The sequence below is a fragment of the Centruroides sculpturatus genome, unplaced genomic scaffold, assembly GCF_000671375.1.
Source record: "Centruroides sculpturatus isolate CEXI.00-Female unplaced genomic scaffold, Cexi_2.0 scaffold83, whole genome shotgun sequence".
Classification (NCBI taxonomy): domain Eukaryota; kingdom Metazoa; phylum Arthropoda; class Arachnida; order Scorpiones; family Buthidae; genus Centruroides; species Centruroides sculpturatus.
In genome coordinates, this window is record NW_019384393.1 from 20,997 (window position 1) to 26,568 (window position 5,572).

At 25.9% G+C, this 5,572-nt stretch overlaps 1 pseudogene; it reads left to right on the forward strand.

The window, feature by feature from the left end:
* LOC111618284 overlaps positions 1 to 5,572 on the forward strand; it is a 41,516-nt pseudogene that overhangs the window by 7,365 nt on the left and 28,579 nt on the right.

Sequence of the window (5,572 nt, forward strand, 5' to 3'; positions counted from 1 at the left end):
CCCCCTTTTCCAAATTTTAATATCGACTCAAAATAATTTAAAAAGACAAATTACAATAAAACGGTTTATTATCCAACTATCAGAAATTTCACAACATGCCAAGGAAGAGAAGAAGGAGCAATTAAATAATTAAAATTGTAAAGCATTAAAAATATATATATATATATATATAATTTTTAAAAATATTTTTAAGGATCTTACAGTTACAGTGTAGGTGTAGAAGTAATTCGAAAGCATGTTGCAGAATATATTCAGAGGAGAGATGGTGTTTTCTCAGATTATGAAAATGTTATTTTATTTTCTGGTGCTAGTGAAGCCATACGTGTAAGAAATTACAGTAAATTTATTATAGAACTATTTGATTTTAATAATCTTTTACAAATTTTAAAATTAAAAAACAAAACATTTTTTATTAAATTTTAATATACAATATCATCATATGATTATAAGTAAATTTATAAAAATAAAAAATGTTAAAAAGTAAGCATTAAGTATCAAACTTGTAAAAATCTTTCCTATTTTCAATTCCTATTTTTTTAAGTTTTTTCTTTTAATTTACAGAATACATTTTATTAAATTTCTATAAACCAGGTTATAGATAATTTGCTAACTTTTAGCTAACTGAATTTTAATTTTATAATTTTTGCTTATAAAATATTGAATAAAAGAAACTTCTTCAACTTTTAAGGCTGTTTTAAATGTTCTCAATCATCCAAAAAATGGCAAACCATCTGGTATTTTAATTCCTGTCCCACAATATCCATTATATTCATCTACTTTACAAGAATATGGAATGTATGAGGTTGGTAAATTGTATAATTACTTATTAATATATAATATAATTAAAATGTTAATCATTAAGTTGTAAATTTATTTTAATCATTTATTAGAGACTAAAGTTTTTAGCAGATAAAGCATGTCTCTCTATGATTTATAAGTTTACAGATTGTTAAATTAATTTAATTAGCATAATAAAAGCTACAAAATTTTTTATTTTTAGTTGATAATGCAGTCAAACCTTAGTTTTCAAACACCTAACTTTTTGAACAATTCGGTTCATGAACAGAATTTCAAACTTACAATTGCACCGGTTGTTGTATGATAACTCGGTTGCCAAACAAGCTAATTGGCAAGAGTCAATCACATATTAGAGACAAAGATGGTCAATTCCCTATACTGTCTACGTTAAAGAAACAACAGTCCAACCAATCAACAACAGGGCTACCAATTCAGAAGTTAGTGGTGCTGAGATCACCTTGCATCATTAGATGTCATGACATGAATCATCAATGATGATGTTATTCAAATTAGATTTCAATGTGCATGTGGGTATGATACTGCTTCCATTTTTCATTATGCATCACAACTGAATTCAAATCAAATTAATAAAAACTGTATTAATTCACATTTGTGTAATATAAATGACATTCATGATATATTATATATAATATTATATTGCATTTGTAGGCATTTTTAAGCATGAAATACAGCTAAGAAGGAAAAAAAGGCTTTGTTTTGGGGGTCAGGAATGAATTAATCCATTTTATATTATATGTTCTTTGGAAATTAGCATAAACTTGCTATTGAGAACAAATCATACAGGAACATTCCTCTTGATGAAAAGTTATTGATGAAAATCAAATTAATTAATAAAAATCACATTAATTTACATTTGTGTAATATAAATGACATCCAAGAATTCTTGTTTAAAAGTTAAATTAAATAACAAATATTTAATATAATATTATATTGCATTTGTAGACATTTTTATGTATGAAATACAACTAAAAGATAAAAAAGAAGGCTTTTGTTTCAGAGGGGTCTGGAATGGATTAATCCATTTTATTTTGTTTCTTATGGAAAAAATTTGTTTCAGTTTGAGAACAAATTAGTTTTCAAACAACTTTTAAGAACAAANATTTACAGAATACATTTTATTAAATTTCTATAAACCAGGTTATAGATAATTTGCTAACTTTTAGCTAACTGAATTTTAATTTTATAATTTTTGCTTATAAAATATTGAATAAAAGAAACTTCTTCAACTTTTAAGGCTGTTTTAAATGTTCTCAATCATCCAAAAAATGGCAAACCATCTGGTATTTTAATTCCTGTCCCACAATATCCATTATATTCATCTACTTTACAAGAATATGGAATGTATGAGGTTGGTAAATTGTATAATTACTTATTAATATATAATATAATTAAAATGTTAATCATTAAGTTGTAAATTTATTTTAATCATTTATTAGAGACTAAAGTTTTTAGCAGATAAAGCATGTCTCTCTATGATTTATAAGTTTACAGATTGTTAAATTAATTTAATTAGCATAATAAAAGCTACAAAATTTTTTATTTTTAGTTGATAATGCAGTCAAACCTTAGTTTTCAAACACCTAACTTTTTGAACAATTCGGTTCATGAACAGAATTTCAAACTTACAATTGCACCGGTTGTTGTATGATAACTCGGTTGCCAAACAAGCTAATTGGCAAGAGTCAATCACATATTAGAGACAAAGATGGTCAATTCCCTATACTGTCTACGTTAAAGAAACAACAGTCCAACCAATCAACAACAGGGCTACCAATTCAGAAGTTAGTGGTGCTGAGATCACCTTGCATCATTAGATGTCATGACATGAATCATCAATGATGATGTTATTCAAATTAGATTTCAATGTGCATGTGGGTATGATACTGCTTCCATTTTTCATTATGCATCACAACTGAATTCAAATTAAATTAATAAAAACTGTATTAATTCACATTTGTGTAATATAAATGACATTTATGATATATTATATATAATATTATATTGCATTTGTAGGCATTTTTAAGCATGAAATACAGCTAAGAAGGAAAAAAAGGCTTTGTTTTGGGGGTCAGGAATGAATTAATCCATTTTATATTATATGTTCTTTGGAAATTAGCATAAACTTGCTATTGAGAACAAATCATACAGGAACATTCCTCTTGATGAAAAGTTATTGATGAAAATCAAATTAATTAATAAAAATCACATTAATTTACATTTGTGTAATATAAATGACATCCAAGAATTCTTGTTTAAAAGTTAAATTAAATAACAAATATTTAATATAATATTATATTGCATTTGTAGACATTTTTATGTATGAAATACAACTAAAAGATAAAAAAGAAGGCTTTTGTTTCAGAGGGGTCTGGAATGGATTAATCCATTTTATTTTGTTTCTTATGGAAAAAATTTGTTTCAGTTTGAGAACAAATTAGTTTTCAAACAACTTTTAAGAACAAATTATGTTCAAAAACCAAAGGTTTGACTGTAGTATATAAATGTTTTATATGTTTTTAATTGTTATAATTAAAGTATGGAAACTATACACCAACCAAACAGCTTTGGTTGGTGTATAGCTTTAAACATATCAGGTTTAGTAATGATGTTTGATTAAAGTGTGAAAAGTTTTTAAATAAAAGTTTGGTTTAGTATTCTCAAATAGACTATATTATAGAATAATTTTTTTTAAATTGAAAAATTCTGTGATTAATTAAAAACAATCAAAAATTAATATTATCATCAGCGAAAAACTGGATAGTTACAATCTAATTTTGTTTCTAAGGACCAGAGGAGTTTAATGTGCTGCAGTTTTCAAATTGCAGACCTATACATTTCCACTATGGTCTGTCTGTCTGTCCTTTGTTAATCTCAAGAATGGAGTTAGCTAGATGGAAATTGAGACCAGATATAGAAAACTTAGCTGTATACAAACTTCCAGTCTATACAGAAAATACCAAAACCTTTTTATAAAACAAAAATAAAATAACAGTTTGTTTTTTTAGACTTGTTTTTATCTTAGTAATTTTTTTATTAGTCTCTTACTTTAAATGTGCAAAAATTTACAATAAGTCTAAAAAATATATCATATTACTTTTATTTTATAAAATGCTTTTGGTAATTATTAAAATTGTCTTCTGTTTGTTTAACAGAACATTTGATGAGGTGATTATAATAATAGTGATCCCAAAATGCTTAAACATTTTGTACTTGACATGATACTTGATTTGTAAATAAAAACATCTGGTTTAATTGCTATGTTGGGTCTTCACCTGTTTGAGTATAAGAACTGGAACATTTAAAATGCCAAAGTACCCAGATTACAAATTTAAGTTATTTAATCAAAATATTCTGTCTATTTAGAGTAACTTAAGAGATAATTGATGCATAAAAAAGCTTTTCCTGTAGCTAAAAAGCATAGAATTGCATTTTAGAAAAATGACTAGGTCAGTCTGCAAATCACCTGATGTACTATACTGGTCTGTGACCATACTTTGAGAACCACAGCTTTATAGGATTGTTGTTTTGTACTTAAATCTTACTTAAATCAAATATAATTAGGAGATAGTTTTAAAACTTTTCAACAATTATTTTTATTAATTATTAAATTTAATTAAACACATATTGAAACAACTTTCAATAATAAATCTGATATTTAAAATTTATATAGAATTATAAATGCTTTTTTTTTTTTTACATAGATCAAATATTTTTTAGATGAAGAAAATGGATGGGGTATTAATATAATGGAAATAAAAAGTTTACTTGATGAAGCACGAAAATGTTGTCATCCAAGAGCAATAGTAATTATAAATCCAGGAAATCCAACAGGTAATGCATATATTATTTATTGTTAGATAGATAATTTTAAAATATTTAAAAATACTTTATAAATCAGAATCTGCTTTAGAATATAGTAATGTACTTATCATAACAAAAACTACCAGGAAACTACATTTTCTAGGAAAATGAAACTTAACTTTGTGATATAGGTTTTTCTGTTTTGGCTTGACATGAAAATACAAGTGGTGACATGCTTCTAACATCCTGTCTAGAGCAGTTTAAAACTCACAGGTTTAGGGAAGATATGCATGTCTATTGTCATAACTGTCAAAACATCAAGAAACATTTAAAAACTATATGTTCAGCTAGCAACCTATCAACTTCAGCAATAGATTAAAACATGTACTGTACATGTGTGGCCACAGGGCACACATATGCATGTTTTAAAAAATTAAATTTGTCATGACATTGTTCATATTAAATGCCCATTGTAAAAATCAAAATAAAATGTGTTTTTAGCGATCAGTGTAAATTGACAACAACTAGAAACTTTGATTGAGATGTAGCATGCAACAAGCTTGCAATCAGCTCTAGACTTTACATGGTGAAATTTGGTCTTGAATATCTTATCCAATAGATTGAATTTCAAAATTTCAGCTTCATTCCAACATTGACTTTGATGAGTGCTACATATTTGCAAAATATCATATTTAATGATTGTGTGGTTGCTTTAAATCAAAGACAAAACACTTTCTGACAATTAAATTTTAGTCTATAATCCTAACACCAACCAAATGCCGTAAATTAATCGGGCTATTTTAATGCTAAATTCTAAATAAATTACGTAATTAATTTGGCACTAGAGGTAAGCGTTAGGCGCCATCTCTTATTAAAATTAATAATTATAAATATATTAATTAATTTAAATAATTTGGTCTGCATCTGCACGGTAGCATGTATTTCATTCCTC